At 38.6% G+C, this 27,980-nt stretch overlaps 1 long non-coding RNA gene across 6 annotated transcripts in view; it reads right to left on the bottom strand.

Moving 5' to 3' along the window:
* The window catches only part of LOC137848656 (uncharacterized), a 99,388-nt gene extending 81,833 nt beyond the window's left edge, over nucleotides 1-17,555 (bottom strand). Inside the window, exons 1-5 of one of the 6 annotated variants that reach the window (XR_011091469.1) lie at nucleotides 16,995-17,542; nucleotides 13,366-13,449; nucleotides 8,809-8,968; nucleotides 5,966-6,007; nucleotides 2,184-2,338 (exon numbers count right to left, since the gene is read on the bottom strand). This is a non-coding gene — a long non-coding RNA (uncharacterized lncRNA). Of the gene's footprint in view, nucleotides 1-2,183; nucleotides 2,339-2,372; nucleotides 2,487-3,552; nucleotides 5,864-5,965; nucleotides 6,008-8,808; nucleotides 8,969-13,365; nucleotides 13,450-15,168; nucleotides 16,615-16,686; nucleotides 16,887-16,994 lie in introns of those variants that run through there. The other 5 variants (XR_011091467.1, XR_011091471.1, XR_011091465.1 and 2 more) reach the window with 5 other exon arrangements.
* Nucleotides 17,556-27,980: the final 10,425 nt, after the last annotated feature.

Genomic DNA, 27,980 nt, shown 5'->3' with positions numbered 1-27,980 from the left:
GGGGAGGGGAGGGAAGGGAAGGGAAGGGAAGGGAAGGGAAGGGAAGGGAAGGGAAGGGAAGGGAAGGGAAGGGAAGGAAGGGAAGGGAAGGGAAGGGAAGGGAAGGGAAGGGAAGGGAAGGGAAGGGAAGGGAAGGGAAGGGAAGGGAAGGAAGGGAAGGGAAGGGAAGGGAAGGGAAGGGAAGGGAAGGGAAGGAAGGGAAGGGAAGGAAGGGAAGGAAGGGAAGGGAAGGGAAGGGAAGGGAAGGGAAGGGAAGGGAAAAGGAGTAGATAGTAAATTTTGAACACTTGTTATTGGTCCAGTGAACTGAAGAATGAAATGTTAAATAGAAAGCCTTCTGGGCTACTTCTATGTGTCCTATCTTCAATGGTTATATCTGCCTTGGTAATGCACTGAAAGTATTCCAACTCTGTTTTGTTTAAGGGACACTGTGTGGTATGTAGGTCAGCCTCTCCAGTGACTTTTTTCTGTGACTTTCTCAGAAGATGACAGATGAAGTGTAATTCTGTGGTTTTTTGTTGTTGTTTTTTTTTTCTTTCACTTTATACCTAAGAGCATGACGTTCTACAGACTCATATTCTGAAAGATGTAGTGATTCACAAACCAACAAAAATGAGAGTTAAAAAAAAATGCTCTCCGAGTCTCAAATATAAAAGCAAGAGAAAAAGCTGGCTTGTTTTTGTTTTAGCACCACACTGACTAGTGTAATAAAAAGAAAAGAAATAATAGTGTCAGGAGGATAAAAAGGCTTTTATGGGACTTCAGGAAAATTAATTGTATCAATTTAGCAATGCTGAATACCTAATAATGGTGAGCAGCTGAGAGTGACTCAGCATTGCATCAAGTATGCCCATTCTCTCAGGAAGTGTTTCAATTCAACATGAGAACCAGACTGTAACTTTTTTTGTGATTGACAATGACTAAGACAGATGTAAGATGCTAGGGGATTGAGTCACTCTTCTTGTTTTTTCTCAAAGTGATAGAAGAATAAATAATTCAAGAAAATAATCTAGCCAGATTCTCAAACTGAACCCAATTATGCTTAAGACTTCAGGTGGTTTTCTAAGACACTACGCCTCTTTTGCTGCCCTTGTAATCTCCAGAAGGCAATTAGATGTTTCTGGCATCCATCTCCGGAGCTCATTCTACAGACCTGCAAGCTGTTGTTGGCTCCATTGCCTTCAGGAGACTTTGGCCTGGTACACTGTTTCTGTGCACAAGGTGGCCACGATTCCTTGAACTCTGCTGATTCCCAAGGGTTTGTGTTTGTCCTGACAGCTAATATAACCTCTATGAAAAAGAAGGAAGACTTTTTGACCATTTCAAAGCCTCTGCTGTAGCCAGGTGCTGCACTCTTCCATTTACCAGGAATTACTCTTGTCTATCGTGAAACATTCAACAAAAGGAATGAAAAAGAAACAACATCCTGACTAGAAAATCATCATCATCAGAAACCACGTTACAAGAAGAGAACAACTTCTGCTTCTCTACAAGCCTGCTCTGCCTGCTGAGTGAGAATCCTCCGGGATTGTTGGTGGGACATTTCCACTCAAGGAAACTCAGCAATATTTTTTTTTAAATCAAAATTATCTGAGGAAATATTTACATGTACATGGCTCACAAAGAGAAATGGGAAGGGACACACCATTCCCTGCAATTTAATCTGTACCAGTGCAGCTTTTGTCTGAAAAGGTTATTTTAATATCAAATATGCTGATAGGAGTTCTGAGAGCTGTATCCTCATGCAAAAATTAGGAGTGAACAACTGAATGCAACACACCTTATATTCTGCTTTCCAAAAAGAGCATCAATTAGTTATTGAAGTAAATTTAAGGGAAGAAATACATACCCATATACACAGTTACTGTATACAATACAGTCTTGTAACCATTTGAAGGATGGCACTGTATCATGGAGGTAAATTCATAAATGGGAATCAGTTGATTTAAAGTGATAACACAAATACTGCTGCCAACACATTCAGGCAGATCATAACTTAGAAGATATGTCAACACAAAATCACACAGAACTTAAAACTATTACTACTTATTTGTGTTATCTGTATTGAGCCTTGCAACTACTTTCTTCAAGCCAGATTTAGTAAGCATTTATCCCTGTTTTAACCCCCTAGGAATACACATGCTCATCCATTTATATAGCATTCCTAAACAGTGTACAAGCTCAAGCCTTAAATTCAGCCTCAAAGTCACCATTCAAATTTGCATCTGTATTATTAGGGTCACAGGTCTCTGGTTTGCAGAGTCCAGCCTATCCTCTGGGTACGCAGAGACTGCAGTGAGTGAGGTTCAGGTGGCAACTCCTTCTCTGCTGCAAATTGCTGTTACAACCAATGCAACAAAACATATTAGGATATGTAGAACTTACCAAATATTTCTAGATTTTCTTCCATGTCCCTCCAGCCACTGAGATTTCTTTTTATTGGCCCTTCTCACTTCTAGGGTATTTCCATACTAGGTTTTGATACACTGCAAAAGAGCAGACTGTGTTTTTCTGTACCAATAAACTTCTGGATCCATAACAACCACGTTAGATATGTAAAAGAACATTAAAATGAGTATTTTATGATGTTTTTTCCTCTGCTTTTCTCTGTCTGTTTAGCCACATCTATTCTATATCCTGAATGTTCACATCATTATTATCTTTTCAGTATCGATACATTCTTTTTGTCAGTGATCTCCTGACTGTACTTTAGCTGCTCTCCCACCTTCTGAAATACTAACTCTGCCACAGCACTAAGCTACAGAGATCTGGTAAGAAGGAAACGTAGGTTCCTGGAGTCCTAAAATAATCCAGTGAAGAAAAACAAAAAGGATGGCAGAAGGCCAACAAAGACTATGTAATGTAACTCTAAGTGTCAGGGTTTTTTTAAGTATGTGTGGCTGCTGTATCTCATACTTGGAGAAGTTGTCACATGCTGTCAGCACCGGCTGATCTCCAGTTGGTGTTTCCAAGAGCAGCCCTTTCAAGTCAGTCCCAATGAACTCAGAGACAGAGACATTTTCTGTAGTGAAGCTGCACACTCCTTTGTCATATGTTCCTTTCTGGAGAGGTAAACAAGTGAAAACTGGTATCCTATACTTAACACCTTCAGACACACTGAATCCAAAAAGACTGTTGAAGCACAAGTCACTGCCTAACAATGAAGGTGCTCTGCTACTGCTGCCTGTAAGGTCATTGACAAACAATTCTGATCCTCTTCTATGACGAACTGTTAGTCAGATCACTGATAATCATTCCTGAGCTGCACTGAACCATACGAGTAATACCTCTGTCAGCAGGGCTACCCTCCAACAGAGATTGGTGGCCATTCTTGATGCTGTGACAATACACATTACAGTTGTTTTTCACAACTTTCTCCTGCACGCCTTAGATTTCATAAACCAAATGTCCAGTTTGGTGTTCCACTGGTGCAGCTCCAAGCTGTGAATCATAATGAGTGTAGAAGGGCACTTTTCTATATGTACGCCTGTTTGTAGTCAGCAAACACAGGCAACAGGCTCTGTAGCCAGATATCCAGTTCTTTTATCAAATAATTGGTTTAATCTAAATTTGTCATCTTCAAAAACCTTAATCTTTGTTAACCTATTTCTTCAGTTTTTAAAACTCCTGAGAGCATATGGTATGGATTCATCCAATCTCACTTTCCCTGTCATTTATGGTGATCAGTAAATATTGGGCAGCAATTATTTTATTGCATTGTTTACCTCGCAGAACTAGTCTTTGCAGTAAAAATAAAATAAAATTATTTTGTATCTTGAAGTTAATTGTGTTGCGATTTTCTAGCCCTCGGTGTCTGTGGATGTTGAGGACAACTCTCTGAAGCACTTCACAGGAATCCAAGATGTCTTGCAAGTGTCTCACTGCATCAAAAACTTTCTATTTCCTTGCCACTGGGTCTGCAAATGATGTGATGTTTGTAATAACCATTTCCTCACTTTTGCTCATTTAGTGTGTAACATTAGAATAAAACTGGACCTCTGCCACTCTGTTAGACATTTCATTAATAACTCTTTCTTGAAGTGGAGCTTCTCACATAAAGGAGTCACTCTCAGACTGGACAAAAATAGTTTGCATCTTTGAAGGAGCATTACATTTCTACTTCCCTTTTAACCCTACATAAAAACTGATCCAATTTAGTCTGTAGTTTTTGAACCTTCTCCATTCAACCACTTGCCAGTTCACTTCTGGTTTCCTAGAGCAGTCACCTCTCCTAAATTTTCTGTTTCTAGATTCAGCATGGCAGGATCTGGTAAAGCTGAGGCATATTTTGGGCCTATCAATAAATGTTTGTATCAAAAGTTCTCTTGGTGCATACAAGAGGACTGTATAGCAATTCTTCTTTGTACTAATGTTTTGCACCAGGAAGTGCCAGTCTGTTACGATCCTAGTAAGAAAGGCACTCAGACTCTCTAAATGCTTATTATAGCTAACACTATAAGGAAAGTATAGAGTAGACATTCTTACAACCCTTTAGATGGTAGGAGCCTCAGATGATGCAGCACGAAACAGACTCTAGTCCATCCATGGTGACACAGGACAGAACCTATCCATAGGACAGATTCCAACCTGTAGTCATTTGAGCTATTACAGGCTTTTCTTACAAGAAAACATCCCTATTCATCATTTTTACTGTCAAACAGAAACAATGTTCTCATGAGAACTTCTTGCAGCACTGTCAGATAAAGGCAAGGCCATGCAAGAGGAATAATCACCAGCACTGAATGGGAGCTGCCTGCAGCTCCTCCTTGACAAGAAGCCACCTGAGCTTGCCCTGCAGCCACCAGATTTGTGTAGCACAACACTGGCCTGAAGGCCATGCTGTGTGTGCAGCACAGGACAGGTCTGTCAGGAAGACTGTGTTGTGGATCAATCATGCCTTGATGTACAATGGCTTCCCTGTAGGGATCACTGCAGCTACCTCTTGCCTTACCTTTCATTTAGGATTCAAAAGGGCAAGTTCCTTCTCACAGTAAGCCATATATATGGTTGTATGACTGTGCATAAGAGACAAAAGGTACTCTGAACATACACAGTTAAAAACAATCTAAAAAGACTGTTAGGTGATGTTGGTTCTTTTTTCCCATGTACTCAAATGGAAATATTTGAATTATCCATATGTCCCAGTTTCTGCTGCTTGATCACTAAATTTCTTTCACAATTTTTGAATTAAAAAATGAATTATAAGTGATTTAATATCCTGAACTTGTGCAATAATGGCTTGAAAAAAAAAAATCAACTATTTTATTAAGTCTTTGGAAATAACTGTTTCCAAAGACAGAAAGAACTTAACTTTCTTCTCCCTGCATCAAAGACAGTAATGTAATGCAGGATTTAACAATTAGATAAGTTTACAATCTCTAATATCACATTTCACAAAAGTGTCACTCTTCATAGGCTCCAAATTAATTACAATGCCTAGGCAATTTGCTAGGAAACTAGAGAGGATATCTGCTGGTGGTGGTTGCAAGCACAAGCAAAGCCAGTCATATGGTCCTCACCCCAAACATGATGTTCTAAAGGCCAGCTGAAGGATTTGTATAACATATGGGCTAGAGTAAATTGGTAGAGGTTGAGATTAGTCAGATAAATAAGCAAAGAAAGCACATAGCTGAGTCTGGTCTTACGAGTTGAACAAGAAAAGAGAAACATTTTAGAAACAAATTATGTCATTTGAGCAATGACACAACACACATACACGGTGGGAAACACATGCATACAAGTGAGAAAATGTTCAGAAAGAGTTTAATCCAAGTCATTAAAGCCATAAGTAAACTTGAGTCAGTAGCAGGAGGAAGGCACTGTATAGTGCAGGGGTGAAAACAGTCACGTTGCTGAGCAGCATCTGTAACATCATGTAAGAACAAGCAGACCAGCAGAAAATGGCACCCACAGAGTACTTGCAGAAAAATAATGAAATGTCCCACACAGTTTTTTCCATACTTACTTAAGATTGAGCAGTATCATGGATTCTTATCTGCCCCCTTTGCTGTAAAAAATAAAATAAATTTTTAAAATAAAATAAAATAAATAATAAATGAAATAATGCATTCACATTCCAAGTAGCAGTTAAAAAAAATGCTAATTTCTGTTCACTGATGGATTTGTCAGTGCAAGTGATGTTGGAAACCTGAAAAAAAAATACATGACTACATGACACCCCTGTGGCCCCTGGAGGATCTCTGCAAAGAGCTCAGTCAAGGTATACAAGAAGCACTCACCACAAGCTGACAGAAAGTCATTTGCAGGAACAAATAAGCAGTTATGCCAAGGGCCTTCCCAGAGGCAATGAAACTGCCATAATTGGTGAGGAGAAACAACTAAAATACAGTAATGTCTTTTTGATCGGAGATACCAGTAATTCACTCTTCTGTCCTGCCTCCCTTTTTTTTCCAGAGAAATGTCCCAAGCTTTTCTTCTGCACCCATATCTCCCATGTTTTCTCATACTTACCATACACCTTTCTTTCTCTCTGACAGAGATACTTTTTGTCCTGCACTCAATGTACATAAATGAAGTTCAGAGGTCAGAGGCTGTTATAATGGAAGACTTGCGGGTGCCTCTCCCTAGGCATAACCCCACAGAAAGCAGGTGGATTATTTAGTCTGACTCAGATCCTTTATTTCATCAGCCCATGACCAAAGCATAGAGCTGATTTTTTTTTTTTTTTTACTTAAAAGCAATTTTGTTTTTCCACTTTCCTCAAGTTCAAAGGAGAGGGAAAGGAGAGGGAAGGAGAGGAGAGGGAAAGGAGAGGGAAAGGAGAGGGAAAGGAGAGGGAAAGGAGAGGGAAGGGAAAGGAGAGGGAAGGGAAGGGAAGGGAAGGGAAGGGAAGGGAAGGGGAAGGGAAGGGAAGGGAAGGGAAGGGAAGGGAAGGGAAGGGAAGGGAAGGGAAGGGAAGGGAAGGGAAGGGAAGGGAAGGAAGGGAAGGGAAGGGAAGGGAAGGGAAGGAAGGGAAGGGAAGGGAAGGGAAGGGAAGGGAAGGGAAGGGAAGGGAAGGGAAGGGAAGGGAAGGGAAGGGAAGGGAAGGGAAGGGAAGGGAAGGGAGAAGGGAAGGAGAAAGAAAGAAAGAAAGAAAGAAAGAAGAAAGAAAGAAAGAAAGAAAGAAAGAAAGAAAGAAAGAAAGAAAGAAAGAAAGAAAGAAAGAAAGAAAGAAAGAAAGAAAGAAAGAAAGAAAGAAAGAAAGAAAGAAAGAAAGAAAGACTCATTCTTGTTCCAAACTTTCCAAATAAAATTACATTTGGATAGAAACCATGTCTGGAACAGAGAAAAAAAAATCTGAATGTTATTAGCCATTAAAAGCAGGATATTAGAATATAAACATGATGTAACCTCAGCACTGTGACCGTAATAAATTATTCTGGCACTCAGAGCAAGATGGCATCAACCTTTCGCATCTTTAAAAATGTGTGCACATATATATACGAGTTTCTCTGTCTTGGCCCACTCTGTCCAGGGTTTTGAAAGATCAGCGCTAATATACCAGTTGCTGTGTATACAAGATATAAGCAAGTAACATGGCAATATGTCCATCAGACACAGGATGATGTATCCCATCTAATTGTCCATGTTTGTCTGTGGCCAAAGGTCTCCCCAGAGATGGGATGGGCACAGCAAGACATTCGTTGTGGGGAAGCTGGGGAGCATCTGGCAGAACAACTCTGCCTTCACATCCTGGCAGTAGCCTCTTCTTCCTTCCCTCATCCCTTCCTTCCTGCAGGCTGAAGAATAAGAAATGCCTTCCTGTGGTGTTAGACAGCTGGCAAGGCAAAGCCGGCTGCAGGAGAGAAAAGAGAGACTGGCAATATATATCCATGTGTGCTCATCTGCTCTCTGCTTGGGGTCACTGCTGGTAGGCAGCAGACCGTGGAGATCAGAGGGCACTGCAAAATTTATCTTCCCTTTTTGCCATTTTGTGTTACCTTTTCCACTCTTGTCCCTGCAAACTATGAATCTTTCCACCAAAACTGAACTGCAGCTCTTCTGCAGTAAAGCATGGATGCTGGATAACAGTGGGCAGAAACTAATGTACAGAAAAATCTGAAAATGCATGAAGAGAATGTAATGATGAGCTCTGCAATGGGGGTGGTTCGGCAAAGCTGAGAGCACTTTCTCATGCCTATGTTTTTCATTAGCAATGATATCATCAGATTTGCATTCATTTTTTGGACTTGTGAGGGGGGAGCTCTCAAAGGAACTTTTCCAATTTATTTTCCTTCTTCTGTCTTCTCAAACAAAATGAAATTTTCACACAGTTGCCACCTTCCTTTTTTTTCCCTTTTCTTTTCTTTTTTTCCCCTTTTCTTCTTTTCTTTTCTTTTCTTTTCTTTTCTTTTCTTTTCTTTTCTTTTCTTTTCTTTTCTTTTCTTTTCTTTTCTTTTCTTTTCTTTTCTTTTCTTTTCTTTTCTTTTCTTTTCTTTTCTTTTCCTCTTTTTCCCCAGTACAGAATGAATCAATAATGGTATTCAACTCAGTAAAAACACCTTTAAGAGGCCTGCTGAAGAACACTTTCACCAGTTGTGTGTTTTGGCTCCCAAGATAGTTATGCCCTGACTCACTCTTGTTCTGAGAACAAATCAGAGAGTTAAATTTCTTATGCAACTCCTTTCTTCTTATGCTAGTAATTCTTAAAGGCTTTAATAACAAGCAGTTACGGATCATTTCCCCCTGAATAACTTGTTTTCTTTACCCTTGATAAACCTGTATTTTTTTCACTGCACCAGCTGATTGTGCCTCCTGTTATAATGAGACATAATGAAGCCTTGTCAGCCCTGCCACATCCTGGCTTACCGTGTGGCGTCACACAGGAGAGCTGAAGAAGACCAGTTCGTGTGTGGCTTTCCAATATGTCCGCATGGAAAATGTGCTATCCCATTGTTTTCTGTGCCTCGAGGGTGGTGGCTTGTGTAGAATCAGGAGGTGAGAATAGACAGGGAAAGCCAAAAATCCACTGGAAAAATGAGAGAGATTTATTTCCGATATACTTATACTTAAAGATAATTTTATTTGTCCCTATCACCAAAATATAACTACAATACAATTGAAATTTCAGACTTTCCATGTCAATACTGGGGAGAGCAGCCAGAATTTTAAATAGGCTCTGTGCTCCATTTTTCTGTACAACTTCTTTTCACATAGTATGTAAAACAGAGATTTAAATCGAGGAAATTCTATTAAAGAAAGTCTCATTTTACTCAACAAACAAACAAGCAAACAAAAGCTAGTTACCCTAATGCCAACTGGCTTTCTTGCCACCTAATGTACTAATTTTCAATTTATTAATTGTAAGTCTTATATATATTACAAAGTATTGTCACAAAATTTATCTTCTCATAAAATCATAATCACTGGAAAAGGGAGGTTTATTTGTGAAATATTTACTATTTGGAAGAAAAGAAACATAATAAACCTATGTATTTCCCCTGCATCATTATTGATTAGGGTTATGATGACTGATACTCCCGGGGAATATTTTCAGTGACTGTTTTTTTCAGTCATTCTATTGTAGTACTATTGTAGTATTGTAGCTGTAGTACAATAGAGGGAATATCAACATAATAAAAGATAATTTTCTACTTTTATGAAGAAGATGGCTGACATTTTACATGCAGTTCTAAGTATAGTAGAAGGCAGTGTCAAGAATTTCTGGCTGTACTTTGTTTGACTGTCCTCCACAGATAAGGAGACTCTTAATTCTTAGTAGGCCCGGATGGCACAGCTGATGGAGCATAGAGTGCTGCAGATAAAGGGAGGATTGCTGGTGGGTGAAACATGGAGTCAAAGTGAAATAGAATCTCTTTCTCCTTGCCATCCCAGGCATTTGTGATCTGGCTGGCTGCTGCTTCTATTATGAAATGCTAGAAAGTACCTTGTCTGCCTATTTTTTTCTTCTCCTCCCTACCTCTTTAATAAAGGGCTTGCTGAAAATGGTAAAGACAAAGAGAGGCTCCATTTCAGGGATAGGGGTGGAATCTCCAGGGTTTCTTTCACATGTGAGTATGACAGATGGAAAATGTTTCCGAGGGAAGTCTACACAAGTGGCGGCCAAGAACTCCATGTGTAAATGCACTTGGCGAGTGCAAGAGAAAAAAACACCTCTGCCTCCTGCTTGAGACCTGTCTTATTCCATACCTCTCTGAGTACATGACATGTCTTTTTATTTTGACAATGTCTCGTGGCAAGCTCAGGTCTGGCAATTCAATCAGCAGAGGGTACACCTGAGCCCCAGGTGTAGCTCACTGCAGACCTCACCTGACTACAAGATTTGATTCTGTGCTTCCACCAGCCTAGGAGATGCATTGAAATATAATAAAGTCATAATTTTTTATTTCATTATTCAGTATTATACCAAGAAAGTGGGATGAGGACCTAAATATATATATGCTGGCATTTTCCAAAGAGTTCAAAATATTTTGTGGAAGTTCTAGTGCCTCAAGTTTTCCTTAATTAAAACATATAATCAAAAGCAGGTCTATCTCCATGATTTTTAAGTTATTGATAAGCACAAAATTGCATTCACCACTGATCAGTCAAGCTTCGGCACAGAGAAGTCATTGTTTTTTTGTTTAAAGCCACCTCATTGATTAGTGTTGCAAAGCAAACATGACATGTTATGAGTCTCATAAGTGATTTTGATGTCTGAATTACTAAAGCATGTGGCCGTTCCTTCTCTGGGATATCGGTCACAGAGTAATTAGTGTTTTTCTTCTCGTCTCATAATTGCCATTATGATGGCCAAGCAACGTCATCTTTTTCACCCTTTATTTCCTGTCTTCTTTTTCTTCCCACACATTGGTTAATGAAAGGGACCTTATCCTTTTCATTCTTGTCTCAGGTATGAAGAAATAAAGAGATCAGATAGATTTCATCTCAGAGTTCCTATTCTGCAACTGGCGTCAGACTTAGAGGTTTCATGTCTTCTAATCTTTCCTCCTTCAGTTTTACCTAGGAAAAATATATATTCATCTTAAATCTTCACACTTAGAGGCAATACAGATGTAGTTATGGGAAATCAAGGATAAAGCCAAAATCAGCCATTACTGGTTGTGGTCATGCAATAATCACACAAAAAGTTCTAGAAAAATCCCAAATTTCTTGTTTTTCATTGTGTACAGAGGTAACTCTTGTATCTGGCTCTAGGCCACAGGTCAGAAACACAAATTTATTTCAACAAACTAGCTGTTCTTCAAAAAAGTATCTTTTAACTATTATCTGTGGGATAGGCACAAAAAAGTGCTAATAGCTTTATCTCACCTCTCTCATGGATCTTCCACTCAAAATAATTGTATTGGCACCTAACATATCCAAGAGGATATTCTGAAGAATTTGGATGGTACATGAGAAATTAGTATCCTACATCTAATTAACCATAATAGCTCCAAGGGCAGGCAAAAGAGTCATTTCAAAAAAAAAAAAAAAAAAAAAGCCGAAACTTGCAGAAAGTACAAGCCATCTTGATAAGAGATGCCCATAACATAAAAACATAATAGAACAGAAATGTTTCAATGGAAAAAAAAAATATTTCCCCTATAACATTTCTTCAAGAGAATATAACCTGATTGAACTTTCAGAATTTTTTGAAAACCAAGTTTATTTCTTTGATTTGTTATGATATCCTGACGATGGGACATTTATTTTCAGCTGTTATCTTACATAGGAACCTATGTATGGCCATTGTGGATAAAACCAAAAATGTGTATAGCTCCAGATCTTGTCTTGACAATTGTCAACAGCAGATTTTGAGGAAAGAGTTTAAGAACAGCAAGCAATCGAGGATATGTCTCAAGAATATTCTTCCAATTTTTATCAGTTTGTAACTCAGAGATATCCTGAACCAAAAGTTATGTTTTTGTGTTTAACATTTCTTTAGGTATTTTTATCCCATGTGTGCATCCAGTTGCTTTTGAAATCCAGCATTTTTGAACCCAAGGCTATATCAATGCTGACCTAGGAGGAGTGTCAAAACTAACCTATTCATATAAATGTAACTACAAAGAGAGTCAAAGAAAGTAAAACATATGAGCTACTTCTACAAAATATGTGCATAAGCTGAAATTAAAATGCAAAAATGAGTATCTGAGCTGCTGGAACTAAAAATTATACAGGGCAGCCAATGCTAATTATCAGTATAATAGTTCCTTATCCAACCTTGGATACCACTAGCAGACCATGTTCTCTAACAGAGAGACTCTTTTGTAATGTGAAATTGCATGAGAGATGTGTTTTTAATTACTAAGAGACAAAAGGACCTCAGTTTTACATCTTGTATGAAAAACAGCACACATAATTATGCTGAGGTAATTATTCATTATGGACTCAGCGATCTGACACCTACTGATTCACCCACATCATTTTCTTGTAGTGCCCACATTTTTCTTTGAGGTGCCAATCTATAAGCTTGATTTCAACTTCATTGAGGCAATGGGAATGTTTAAGATAACTTTAACAGGAGATACAGCAGAATTAACATTTTAATCAAGCTCACAGTTTAGTCAGAAACATTCCCAAAATAAGTAAGGATGGGAATTAAGCTCTACCTCACTTGAAACACACATATCTATGTCTTATTCCATGGTACATAGTTAAAACAAGATACCAAGGTGCAAGAAGAATAACAAGTTTTTGTGGTCTCCTTCTGAAGCTTTACTTCATTCTGTGTAACTGGTTAGCTTGTTCACATCTTCTATCCTGCTTATTTGAAAGACACATCAAGACCAAAGCCCCAGGGGACATGGCTGCAGATCTGGCAAAGACCTCTGGAATGACCACTGGTGCACAAAGGAATGAAAGCAGTGACTGGCCGGGAAATTAGAGTTATTTTTATTACCACTTTATTCACTCCAATCCACCAAGCTGTTCTTCTCATATGGAATTAATTACAAACTCAAAAACAATTGGGGAAAATGTTAGACTTTGTTTCTGTAATTTATACCTGGGAAACAGCCAGATACTTCAGAAAAGTTATTTATTATTGGTACTGAGTGTTAGCAGAGTTTTGTTCACATCACCAAAACACCAGATGTGTATAACATTTAAGCAAACAACCTATATGCACATTAGTATACAAGCCTACAGTTCACCTTCTGCAAGCATATTTGGAATTTAACCTCAGCAAATGAAATGTTCATGGAAAACTTATCCTGACATTCAGTAAGCAGATGAACTGCCAGCCATGTTTTAAATTAGAATTAGCATTACTGAATTATATTTGTTTGTACAACTTAGCCAGAATTTTACCAGGCTCTCTCAGCAGAATAAAGAGGGGGCGGAAAAACATAGTGTATTTTTATGCATACTATGATAGAGATGCATACTAAAAGTCATTAAGATAACCTTTATATATGTTACCTCTACTGGTGACCGAAGTATAAATTGAAGTCATCTTCCTCTAAGTACCAGTATTGAACAGTGTTTTCTATTTCACAGGCACTTCTGTACATTTTGAAAAGAAAAAAAAAAGTTATTATTAACTCACCTTTTGTTTTAAATAGCTTTGATACAAAACAAACAACTTTTCTAATTCACACAGATTTCATTATGCTTCTTTTGCAGATACAGCAATAGACAATACATATTTTTAAAGGCCAGGAATGTTTTCCTTCCGTGATCACTGAAAGAAAACAACATATTGCTGACCTTGTAGAATATTGCATTCAAGGAAATCTTCATGTCTCCATTGAAGAGGAAGAAAAAAAAATCCAAGATAACCCTGGAATTTAACCATATTACTAGATAAAGAGTGCAATGACTCACAGACCAATACTAGGAAAGCACAAACATCCCTGTATAGATACAAGTGAGTGCTAAACTTAATTTATTGCATCTCAGCTACTCCATTTCCAAAACACATTTCCTTTCACTGAGATAAGAAGAACTTTTCTTTCATCTCTCATTCTCTAATGGTAATGTTTGTCAATACACTGTGCCCTTGTGATTATCTATTATAAGAAGACAAAAAAATTGGCATGTGTTGGAATGAGAAAATATAGCTTAGTGAAACATTTTCAATATTAATTTATTATGAAATACAGCTACTCCACAAAGCATATGCACATTTTTTCCTGTCATTATGATTGCAAGTTAATTTTTACAGTGCATCTCAATTAGCAATTATTCACACACAAAATGTTTAGGCACAAGCTAAAGTCCAAGCTGCAGTAACCCCCACGTGTTGTTATCAGATTTGACAAGCATAACATCTCATGTCCAGTGACATGGCTGTGGTCACATAGCTACTCAGCCCTCTCCAGAGAAGGCTTAGGTCCATCCATACTTTTTGATTTGCAGAAAAGTTAAAAAATTATATATGAAACTTTTTTCACGTTTGGCAGGTGAATTTGGACACTTGAAACTAGTTAATGCTTTTAGATCTTAAGAATAAGATGGAGCTAGAGATAAGGATGGCCTAATTTAACACCTGTTTCTAATTAGATTCTTTCTTCTATATCAGTGTATGAAATACTAAAAGGATATTTTATGCAGAAGAAAGTGAGATGTAAATTTAGCACTCATTAATACTAATTATTAAGTCAGTTTTCTAACAAAGTCATATCCTGAGCAATTCTAAAGTTTTTTGTTGCTGTTGTTTGTTGTTGGTGGTTTTTGTTTGTTTGTTTGTTTTGTATTATTTTCTTGGCTCAACAGAAACATGAAAAACATGAAAAAGAACACTTACCAGGGATTCCTTCTTTACTTTTGGTCTCTCTAAAAATTTTGACTGTATTCTCAAGTAATTTAATTTCCAAATGCTTATAAAGCCTGTATTCATTGGTTAAAACTTTAGGAACTTATTTCTAAGCTAAATTGCTTTTCTGCCACATCATGATCAGAGTCATAATGTTAGTAAATACTCTGTGAAAAGCAACTCCATTTTAGCAATGTCTTATTAAGATTTTTGAAAATAAAATTTCTCTACTATCTAGTATAAACATCTAGTTAAACATTTTAATTGTGACATTTCATGTCACTGACTTTACATGTCTATAATGTAGAAGTATCTGTCCAAACAAATCCTTCTGGTCTCTCCTCAATAGATTAAGGCACTTTTAAGCTGATTCAGGCCATATTGTCTAAAGCAAACCCTGTAAATTGTGTTCTAGAAATGTCGTTTCTCCCAATGAAAATAAAGAAAACTGAGAGTAACCAGCTCACCTGCAAACATTGCAGCATAGACCTCCAAGTGAAATGATCCCACCACAGATTTCTTAATGCAGTCAGCACTGAGTCAGAGCAAGTTGTGAACCCTGTCTGATCCTGTGTCTCTTTTAATCATGACCTTGTAACTAACTGTGAGACAATGGAGATACCACCATTCAGCACATTTGCTCCCTCTTGCCAGGGAAGTACACCACATAGCCCAAACTCAGAGTGTTGCAAGGCAATGTGATCATTGCTTTGCTAGCTTGGTTAAAATGGTAGTGGCTGAGGGAGGCTGCGGCCTAAAGCATTTCTTGCACAGTACCTTTAAAAAGACAGCAGCCATGTGAAATCTTGACAAAAATAAAGGCAGAGATACGTGTATGCTTCATATAGATAGTGTGCTTGGTGGTTTTGTTGTTGTTGTTTAGTTTTGGTTTTTAATTTTTGTACCCATGTGTGTAGACAGCAGTGAGGAATCTCACTGACAGAAACTTCATATAGCATCAGAGACAAAGACCTCCCTCCCCTCCCCTTTTTTCTGGCTCACTCAGCTATTGATGAGACAAACCTCAAATGTAAATGGTGTAGAAATACCACTCAGCTTTCCCTCAAGAAATTCTTTCTCTCTAGGGCAAGTATTGTAAAGAGGTTCTATATGGATGCCACAACAGGCATGTGGAAGAGGACTGTGCTAGACAGGGGAAAAGGAGCAAAACTTCATTAATCCCTGTATAATGGATGACCACATAACAGTCTGTTAACACCTGCATTAATATGGGACCAGAGGACTCAGAAACTGTTACAAGAGTCACAGCAGTCCCTTGTTTAGTAAACCAATAAGAAACAGGACACCAAAGAAGCCAGCCCATACATCATCCCTATATACAAAACATATGTTTGTGCTTAGTGCTGATGAAAACAAGAATGTGTTTTTAACATGGGTCGCAGTAGATCAGATATTTTACAATACTATAAGTTAATTACGGGGACCTTTCTTGCCTACATAATTAGTTAAACATCCATAATTACTTTTTAACTAAATAATTGGTCTTTCAATTACTTATTAACATAAATGGATTTATATTTTTTTTATTCTTCATTAACCTTGTATTAGTTGTTGGGGTTGCTTGCATTGCATGCTACTAACTTTTATACAAGGTAATAATCTGATGTTTTTAATAGCACTAAATTATGTAACATGCCAGCAAGAAAAGCAACCAAAAAATCAAACCATATTGGAAAGTATTTACCCTAACTTCAGATTCAGCTTCTGCAAAACATCCAGTTCTCAAATAATTGGAGAGAGGGCATGATATTTAACTATATATAAAAATCTTCCAGTCTCATCCCTTTTCTGGAAATATCCCAGATGAACACAGAAAAACAAAATCTCCCCAGCAACTCAGGAAGAAATAATAATAATAATAATAAAGCAAACAAGACAATACATACAGGTTATTTTCCTTGCATATTGTGCTGTACTTTATAGAGAATTGCATTCAATATTTAATGAGCATGTCAAATATTTACCATAACCAGTTCCTAAGAAGTTTGTTTGGGATTCACAGTATCTGGCTGTGGGCAGCTTCTTTCAAATTAGATTAGTCCAACCTAATTTTCTATTCATGTTATGTACAGTTAGTTGATGTGGAAGGCTATCATCTCAGGGCAGGCAAACAAGACTCAGAGCTTCAGTCCTCCTGAAGAGCATGTGTAAGTTATGTCCTTCCCTGCCCCCCCACCCCTCCACCCCCAGCATATAAATATCACTCCGAGTGACGTTAATGAATGTGTAAATTTGCAGTAAGTTTGGGGATATTAAAGCAGCCCCAACCTACCATACCAGGGAAGTCTGTGCGTCTGTGACTAAATGGGTATTTATCATTTCCTGAGCTCCATGCTGGCAGCCAGCCAGCAGAGTGTGTACATTGAAATTAAAATAGATCGGGAGGCCGGACTTTGTTCCAAATTGATCTGGATGACGATAGCAATTCTGAAAGCAACTCCACTTTTTAAAAGGCTCATTGTACATTTCTAAAAAGGAGGGGGGAGAAGCATTTAGGAAAATAACAGGAAGGAAATCTAAGTCTGGGATATATTCTCTCTCTTTAAAAAAAAATAATAATACAAATAATTCTCTTACAGCATTGTTTTGTTATCAACAACATAAGAGATAGTACTTCCACATGTTAAATGCAGAAATGCATGCAGTAGGAATGAAGAAAATGTATTTCTAGTCATCTACATATTAGTGAGTGATTTTTCCTAGTGCATGTGATTGCACTTTAAAGACCAAAAGTTTTTTTCAAATCATGTCAATTTTGGCAAGGGCAAAATATATATGTATGTATGTATATGTATATATATATATGAATTACTCTTATTAGGCATAATCCAGTTTTGTCATTGTGGTTGATAGGTTGAGTAAACTGTTGGTTTTACTCTGCCCTAACAAACGTTAAGTGAATATACAGCCACAGCTTGGCTCATTTTATCTGTAAAATTCAGTATCTACGGTACATATCAGGATATTTTAGTAAATGAATACGCTATTTTTGTTGTTTGCACTCTTCTGTAAAATGATTTGTGAAGTGATAAGTTAAAAACAATAAAGATGTCAAGCACCAGCACTAATTTCATTAGTTTACCAGAAGCACTTATAATTTCTTATGCTTTGAATGCCAGAAAGATAGACCAGGCACAGAGTTCACCAGGCATCAGAATATTCATTGTGTAACTGCTTTAAAAAAAAAAAAAAAAAGACCTGATACAATGGAAAGAAGCGTAACTCCTGAGATGACAGACTGTTAAGTAATTACAACAGGAATTGGCCTTGTGGCAGTATTTTTTTTATTCCTTACAATTCAGTATAGGAGATGCCATAAAATTAACCAGGGTAATTCTATTTTCACCAAGTGCCAAAACTGTGTTTTTACCATCCTCAGTGTTATTTCCTAACTGCTGTCTTTCCACTCCCTGGGTAATCATCTACCCTGCCCCATGCTGTACAAGATGCAATGGCAAAAGGATGGCTTTTAATCTGAATGTTGAATAGAGAGTTACACCCCAGATTTGACCACCAATAAGAATGCAGCTTGTAGTATATTAGAACTATTTCCCAATAATTTATTTCCTTGAGAATATTTCCTTGAGAAATAGGTTGCCGCATATGACCAGCTATTTAAACATATACTTACCAAAAGAAATATACTCAGTTCACTTAGTGACAACCTTGGCCATCCTTCAATATGACTCATGTTGTGTTATATCTTTCTTCAAACATAAGTAACTACTGTATGCCTGGATTCTTATTTTAGAGTGCATGTTAAGTGTTTTTATTGTAGAGCTTGCAGTCATGCACTTTACATGCTTTCAGATAAAAAGAAAAATTGTGGAAAACTCTATTCTCTTTACATCAATAAAGTTCCTGTTTGATGCCAGAGTAAGCAGCTAGTTCCATAATCTTTTGCTGTCATGAGTGAGCACTGAAAAATTTCTCAGGCAAAAGAATTGGATACTTCACTTCCTTCTCCTTCAGAGCACCTCAGATAAGGGCTTTCACATTTAAAGCCACGCTAGACATCCTCTAAAGCTTTGGAACAACAACATTAGGACTTAAGCAATTCAAAGAAAGTTTCCTCAAAACTGGAATCCTCTTTAGCATGGACAGCTGCCTCTCTGTGGAGCATGGTTTTCCATCCTCTCTGCAGCATGCAAATGTTCATTGCCTTTGATCTGGCTCCCCTTGCAGCTGCTCAGCAGCACATCTAGTAGCTCCATAAGGATGTGATACAGCTCTGAGCTGTATTAATGCCTAGCCTGACTTGTCCTAGTTTCCAGGAGTGATCTGGCTAGTCTGAAAACAACAGTGCAGCAGAGCATAATATCCCCCTTTTTTTTCCATTCTTTCTATGTCCATACTAAGCCATAAATCTCAATGGAGCTCTGACTCAGCTGAGATGCTCAGAAGCAGAATTTCTCATGGTCCAGAAAGAAACAAAAAATGGTGCTGAGGAGACATCACAGTCTCTCCTGAGAGCAGGTGGGGGCTGTTCACCAAAAAGCTCAAGAGAGCAGCATACTGAACAGATGCTTATTGCAGATTCCCGTGGAGTCAAGAAAGGTAAAATCAAACTGCCTGGCATCTGATGTTCTCTAAAGCTATTCAGTGTTATAGTTGGGACATTTTAAAATAGAGATTTACAGGTAGGGAACTAACTGCATGTTACCAAGTGCCAGCTAGGCTGTTAAAACACCCTCTTCTCACAGATACACAGTTTTCTGCACGCTGCAAATGGAGTCCCTTTTCTTCTCCTGTTCCATGACCTTAGGCCGAATTGGCGTAATATCGTGCAAAGAGAAGGGGAGAGGAAAAGAGACTTCAGATAGTAAAATCTTTTCTCATGAGCCAAAGAGTTCTGTTTCCAGCCAAATAGCTGAATGGCATATACATAGTATCAGTAATCCATCACATATTTTTTTTTAAGAATTTTTTGTCAGCTTGGTCAACGTGAGTGGGGCCAAAACATTCTTTGCACTCAGGAAGATCTTAGGGGGCACCACATTACAATCCCAATGGTGAATAATGAATTATCATACCAAAATGGCAGACCTGTACTTCCCTTCCTTCTTTGCTAACAAGACAAAACTATTAACATAAGTCTCTTAAAATTAAAATTACACATTTAGTGCTGATAAAGGAAATATGCAAAAGGCATAACACAACATATAAGCAGTATAGTACTGTTCAGTCAGAGCTGAATTAGTCATACTGTCAGTAGCCAGCCTAGCAATCTTCTTTGGTGTTCTGCTCTGGCTTCCTTCTATTCTCTCTGAAGTAAATAGCATCAAGTGTATTTCCAGCTTTCTTGAAAATAACATTGGCATTGCCGTAGCTGCTACACTTTTACTAAGTGTGCTTAAGAACGTCATGGTTGATTTTTAGGAGTGGTCGCTGAAGTTTGAAGGACATGATTTTGTTGCAGATAAAAGGAAGAAACCTAGCAAGGGAATTCTTCTGAAGTATATCTTGTTTGGTGGCTGTTGTCTCAATGTTGGGAAAAAAAAATAAAATAAAAATAAAAAAGAGAAAAAATAAGAAAACAAACAAACAAACAAACAAACAAAAAGATTATACGATATAAGTATCTATTTGTTGGTTCCTTTAATAGCTTCTGAACACACTGCTGATTTTTTACCATCTATGGTGGATGGGCTATCCATATCTTACATTTATTAAATTTCCAGAAAGTTAGTGAAGAAAAAGTTAAAATGAGACTCATAACTCATTTTCATTCATGGATACTATATATGAGCTCAAATTTACCACACAAATCCATTGGAAACCAGCTTTGAGCAAGTGCTGCTGCTGCTCACCAACTTAACTCCAAATGTATAAGAGAAATCTGTATTTTCATGTTCCAAGTAACATCTATAGAAAGGGAAGAATTCTCTCTCACAGCTCTGCATAATCATTATGAATTTGTCCAAATTTAATGGAACAGTAGGATACAAACCATGTTATGTAGCTTCTGCATGATTTCAGTTTTCATTAAGAAAATGTAAGCAACCATAAAATAAATTTAAGCCATGTGATTTCTGAGTACCTACATGTACCTTAAGTTGCTGTTCATGACTTTCAAGTGAAAGAGAGACAAAAATGAAAAAAAAAAAAATGGCAAATGATTAAACTTGTCAAACAACCCCTTACAATAATGTTAACTCTTTTTTATATACTCAGGCTCCCCATGGTCACACTGCAGTCTTCATTTACTATTCAAAATTATTTTGTTTATATTTTTCAAATAATGTGGTATACAATTTTTTGTAAGGTTAAGTGGGTTACATCATTGGGTAACCTGTTCTCTGGAGAACAATCTCACTACAGTCATCACCACAGAACCTCCTGAGTGTATATATGCATTTCCAAAGAAATTTTAAGAATTTTAGGAATTTTTCTAGATCAAGTATCTTATTAATTCAAAAACTGACAATTGAAAGTATCTCTCAACATTTGCTTGAAAGTGGCTATGTCCAAGAACTTTCATGAATATCGGTGTGAAGCAAATCTCATACAATGCGCAAGCACGATACAATACAATGGAAACAATCACTTTAATGATATGTGAAGATTTATGTTTTTATGGTAACTATGTCACATGACATGTCTAAACAGTTTCTTAAGGCTGTTCTTCATCTATAAAAGTTTAATATGGGGAAACAACATTTATTCTATCCCTTATTCTTTTTATTTAATCATGGATCTTTTTGATACCTCCCTTTTTCTCACACCCTCCATAGCTTGTGCTGCTGTCCTTGCCAATGGCTTCCCTCAAGTAATAACCCAAGTATCCTTTGATGCAAGGTTACACAATGGCAGGAGACACAAAATCTGAACAGTTATGTGAAGATGTATATTAGTTTTTCATTATAAAGTTTCCTCCCTTTGAAGTTCTAACGAAACTACAATTTCCTTTCTCCTGCTGTAAGATATATATTCCCTCACAGTTAAATACATCTCCTGTAACAATTCATTTCCCAGGCTTCACCAAGGTACAGTTCAAACAGCATCTTTGATCTGCACAAAATTCCTCAAAAAAAAAAATCTTTATCCTTCCATTCAGGTGATGAGCAATCCTGTCAGGAAATAGCTTCTTGCATCTAACTGAGCCCACATAACACTTTAAGCACTACCATATTAACATGCATATTGAAAGTTCACATCAGTCATTTATTTGCACAATGAAGAACACTGTGCTTGCTTAGACCAGTAGAGAAAGAAGTATTAAAATCATGAATTCTCTCACAACACTGCACGTCAATTAAATCCTTGTTTGCCATTCTGTATCAGATTATACTCCATTACAGTAGTGACTGCTCTTGGGAGCTAGGTATTTATCATGTTAAAAACAAAGATTTTCAAGGCCAATGTTCTACAGTAGCTCTATATAAAAAGTAGTTGTATTTTTATGCATTTGCTACATTTTTTAGCTAAGTGGCTCACCTCGTAAGCGCTACACTATGTAAACTGTGCAGAGTGAGTATTTATGCAAAGCATCCTACTGACTTTGGTGAGGCTCTTCGTGTACGCTCTCAAAAGTGCAAGTGCAGTTCATACAGTGTAGCCTTTGGCATGTGTCTGAAACTGCACAGAGCTCAAAAAAATGATGGCCCTGCAATTTGCTGGATGAAGCTTGTGGGGGAGACAAGCAGGGAGCAGTAAATTAGAACTGCAACTCAGAGCTGTGCCATCATCACTTACAAGTACTTATAAATTGTTTATCCTCCCCCTTCATGTTGTAGCTATAAGCTTTCATGTTCCTACATCTGCTAAATATGACTGCTGCACTTATTTACCTGTCTCCCAGAAAAGTAGGAAGGTTTCTTAACAGCCTACATTGCATGCTAAGGGGCAAAGCACCAGCTCTGTAGTGAGCATTGTCATCTATCTTAATTTTGATTGATTTTGTTCTGCCTCTATTTGATAAGATTACAGGCAGATATTGGTTAAAAGTAGCAGCTAGCATGCTGAGGCTGAATTTTGCTTTTTCTGTGAATGTGGATCTAAAAAAAAAAAAAAAAGAAACAGTACACTAGCAGCACAATCCAGTATTAAGTGGCTTGGTTTTCATTTGCATACCTCCTTTGGCTCCTCATTACAGCACACTTCTTTGGCTTGCCACAAGTCACCCCTTTCTGGAAGCAACTACACAGAGCAAGGGCAGATGAGAGCAGGTCCTTGCCATTCACCAAGATACTAGTTAGCTGAAAGGATGTGCTCGGTTTTGTACACCAACCTTATACTTGTTCAGTTTCAACAAATCTTCCTCAGTCACTGTCACCACAATAACTGGCAGTAACTACTACCCAGAGCAATTCCAGTGTCCCTTCCTTCATGGAAGGTGTGAGCTCCACTGGGGCTCAGACCAATTATGGCTGGCAAAATTATGCTACTTGATTAACAGGGGAACAAAAGAAAGTAAAAACTTGTACATACAGCCTCCCTTTAATCTCATGAGTGCTACATGCTTTGCTGTGCTAGATATTCTCAGCATCTGAATGACAATCTTATCATCTAAGATATAGGAAGAATTGGTTTGTCAGACCAGCTAAAGGTCTTATGGGAGAATTGAGATCTAAATATCTTCACTTACAGCCCTCTGCTTTAACTACTAAATGCCATTGACGAATTGATTCTTTGAGGTATATGAAAGCTTGCTCATACACCTTGATTTCCAGGCAATAACACAGAGATACCTTCTTTCTTTAAAACTGACTGTGATTGAAATACTACAATAAACTCCATTTAATGTATTATGAAGCTGATGTATAGCTTCAAATTCAGGAAGTGAATTCTCTTCTTTTTAAGTACAGAAACTCTTCAGTCAGTGAGAAAGACCCGAAAAGTTTCCACAGTCTCAAAGGGAGTATTAACCTCTGATGGGGGTCTGTCTTAAGACACATGAGAACAAGGGTCAATGTACTCACTCAAGAAGCACTGGAGATTTGGAAAAGGAAAAAGCCTTCTAATAGTCTAGTGTATAAACATGATTATAAGGGAAGTTTATAATTCCCTAACAAATTTCAAGTAAACCAGCCAAGCTGCATTAGGATTTTAATGACATTTTCTCTTACGACCAAGGACTCTGTGCCAGAAGCCCTCAGGGCTGCCTGCAGTCGTATTACTATACTTGCAAAGCATACTGACCCCAAAGACAGTGCAATCTATTTCTGTCACAGATTAAGTGACCTCTGAGCTTTTTGCATCTAGCTGTGGAGAAAGCTGCAGGTAGAGGAATGTTCATCCCTCAGTTAAGCTAAACCTTTGTTTGCTGTGTTCTCATGAATAACTTATAGGGCCTTGGCATCATGAACAGTAGCGCTGACACAGTTGACATGACAGCACTATAGACTGAATCCCGATCTGCCCTCCAAGGATAAGATGGGATGTTTGCTTGGTTCACATTTCACCAAGTCGGGCTGTTCAACTATTTATAAGTTGAATAGAAATTTCCACTACTTCAGCTGACACACCTGCTTTCACCTAGCAACTGCTCAGAGGGAGCCAGATGAGACAGAGGAGGCTTTGAGAGGTGCCACTGGCAGGGAGGCTGCTGCCGCCAGTCCTGCCACATCTCTTCATACAAGTTGTGTCCTCTCAGCATCATTGTGGCCCCTTCCACTCTCCTCAGCACGAGCTATTTATAGCCAGCACAGCCCAGGAGAGGAAAGAACTTTCTGCATCACTTGTCCCAGGTGGTGTGAGAGCAGCACAGAACGCTACAGCCACCTCAGGTCGCATGGGGCATGGCACGGGGAGATTACCCCATGTGTCATTGGGTGACCACCACAATGGCATGGAGTGACCATCATGATGGCATGGGGCTACTGCCCTGGGGCCATCCTGCTGCATCACAGCCCCACATGTTCCCCATGCCCAGGGGTTCCCTCATGGTGTGTGGGGGTCCCTGCCAGGCACCAAGCCATGCAAAGAGCCAACCCAGCACAGGCACAGGCCATTTTCACCCAGATCCAGGAACATAGGAACGCACCAGTCACCTCTTGGTCTTCAGCTTCTCTTGACAGAAGCAAGGGAGGGTGAGGAGCACCACCCAGCTGGGTCTTGACCTGAACTCATTTTCTTGCTGAGTTATGACCTGGCACACACGTAGTGCCTGCAGACACTGAGATTTCACATTTGTCTCACATACCTGTCAGGTCTGTCAGGCAGCCTATTGCCACCAGGCTCCCACTGGCAGAAAAGATGGGACCTGAAGGCACAAATACATTTTTGTGCAGCATGTCCAGGGCCCCCAGCCACTTCAGTGTGATCTTCCAGAGCAGTGTTCTAGGTAGAAAAATCCATTTTAAAGATGATTAAAATATAGATGAAGTAGTACAATTAGGGAAGAATGCATGAAAAATGACGGTTTCCTATCTTCATTTTGTAACTGTCAAGAGGACCTGGCAAAAGTCAATGTTAATAGACAGAGAGCTGAAGACCTGCTTTTATAGTCATACTGGATGAAGTACTAATCAGGACTGAAGTCCCGTAGTCGTGGGGGCTCAGGACACACAAACAAACAAATAAAGAATCATTAAAAAAAAAAAAAAAAAAAAGGAGAGAGAGTTCCTGCACAGGACTCCCTGCTGCAGTCTGATTTAAGTCAGGATTTGACAAGTACATTTAACAGACAAAGAGGGGGTGGCAATGAGAGGAACGTGTGCTAGCACAGATTCATCATGTATGCGTTTGCCAAGCTAGTCAAAAAAATAATATATTTTTAAAAAGATATCCCAAACCAAATCTGTCTTCATTTACTAGGTGTCCCACCCTTGCCCATTCTCTGCCACAGAAGCAGGGATCTGGGAGTGAGCCACAGGTTGCAGCAGTGCCCAGAACAGGCTGGAAACACAGGCCCATGCACCCTGCAGCCAGGGTCTCTCTCAGCAGGAAAGGGGACTCTGTAAAGAGTACATCTTCTTTACTCTGGTACCATAAATATTCATCCACAAATGTCTGATGTTTCTGTAGAGGAAGGACTCTAAATAATGTGAGGCACTCTTCTTGTTCATAATATCATGCCAGTGTAGCACTTTTACAAAATGGATGATACCTCACTGCACAATTTCAGTGGTGAGGATGAAAAGACCATAATTGCTGAAGCACTGTGAATTATGTTTGTAAAGGAAGTGTTACTAAACAGCAGTCAGGGAAGAAGATAAATCAGGGTAGGTTTTACAGTTAAAATTAGATTGACCTGAGTTCAGATTACAAATGTTGGGAAAAAAATAAAAAATTTAAAAAGTACAACTGGTTTGGAAAGGAGATGGAAAAGGTGTTTCCAGGAGACATGTTTCAATCTCAAAATGTCTTGTACTTTTCACAAAGAAACAGTCTGTGCCAAAATATTCAGTAGCTTTTCTCCCTTGTGCTTGACACTCTTAAATATAGAGCTGAGATCAGAACTGAGGGAGGGCAGGGGAGAAGGTTCCCAGCAGCAGGTGAAGCTGAATCAACATTGTCATCCTTTTGTATTTCAGTAAACTCAGCCAGGGACTGATGGTAATCTGCAGGCTATTTCTTCCATCCCTCTCTTCTCCCTCTTTCACATTCCCCCCCTCCCAGTTCTAGCACTGCTGTTCAGCTTGCTAGTGAGCTGTTTGAGCTGCTCACTGGAGCTCTGGTGCTCTCTTTAAAGCTTAAAATCATCCTGCCATCATCCACCTTGCTTTAACACCCACCCACTTAGGAAATCTGAAAGCTGTGTATCTCCTCAGAGGCTGCTAATGCTATTAATTCTCCTACCTTAACAGTCTATCCGAACTGTGAAAGCAGGTTTTCTGCAGATTCCTCAGCTATAGCACATTCTGTTGCATTTCCCATACACATTTCAGTGTCTGCTTCCCATGGTTAAAAATAAAAAAGCCTGATTCAACACTCTCTGACTTCATTATTACATGACTGAAATACCATTGTTTTTCACCTGCATAGCACAAACCTTCACCACCTAAACTTTATTGTGATTCTTTCCCTGTTTCTTGGCAGACTTAATCACCCTCTCTAACCACAACCAGACCATTTCCCAGACTCAGGCTAGCTGATTTAAAGATGTATTGCATCTCTTCAGACTATAGTGTAGACATAACTGCATGAGGGGCACAGCCACAGTTAAGTGCACCATCCAGTTGCCATGGGTCTCACACAACCGCCTACCTAAGAACTGTTAATGATTTACCTATCAAATGAAGGTAATTGCTGAATGATCAGATGCTTTAATTGCCCACCAGATTTTAACTCATTACTAGACTAGGAAAATGTTACTAAGAAGCCTGCCCCCCCCCACCCCCCAGTTATATCAGCTGGAAAATACACCAACACCTACCCCTGCTCCTAGAATGTTTTGAAGGTTTCCTCTCACAGCATGATATTTCCTTCCATATACCCTGTCAGCCCAAGGAGATACAAAAAAAAAATGTACTAAGGGTGATTTTCCGTTTTTCAGGGAAACCTATTGAACCCTGGTTTCAAAAGGGAATGTTTAAGCTAGAAAAAAAGTCCACGTGATTTCTAAAAAAGCAGTTGCAGCCCTCCTGCATCCTGTACAAGAGCCTTGGATAAGTTTATTTCCCTTTGTAGAGGAATGTGAGATCCAAGATGGAACCAGAAAGAGGATGCAGGCAAAGAGCAGGAAGAGTTCTCTTCTGATGACTCTCTACTTCTCTGGAGTGATGGTAACAGTTAAAGCAGACTGTGTTTCAATACAGAGAAACTCAGAATGCTATAGGAAGAAATGAAGTAGGCAGGCCTTGGCACTGCTTCAAAAAGGCCTTAAAATGCCCTTACAAACCTAGCCTAGCCTGTTATCTCTTCCCTGTCCATTCTTGACTCAAAGCAGAATCTTACCTGAGAACCAGAGCATGGGGCCAATATTCAAATGCAGAGACAAGGTTTCCACCGTGTTTATTCTATAGAAAGAGTTGAAATTTTTGCAAGGATTTTTTTTTTGAAACACCTTTAGCAGCCCTTATATTATAAATATCCTGAGTCCTAGGAAAACGCTACATTTAATAGAAAGGTAGTGAGACTGCATTGGCAGCCACATGTGTGCTGCTCATGATGTGACTGCTGACTTTACTGAGGTGAGAAAGCAGAGAGGAATTTGATTAGGTGAACTGTCTTCATGACTGTTCTGATCCAGGAGAGACCTAACATTATTGATCAAAGTTGGTAAAACATAAAATGCTAACTGAAACAATAAAGTGACCAGATGAAACACAATAGCATGGGAATGGCTTAATCTTTCCAAAAGGTTTAGTTAATT

This window comes from Anas acuta, chromosome 1 (assembly GCF_963932015.1).
Source record: "Anas acuta chromosome 1, bAnaAcu1.1, whole genome shotgun sequence".
NCBI lineage: Eukaryota > Metazoa > Chordata > Aves > Anseriformes > Anatidae > Anas > Anas acuta.
The sequence above is the reverse complement of the archived record's forward strand: the minus strand, read 5'-3'. Positions and strand labels throughout refer to the sequence as shown.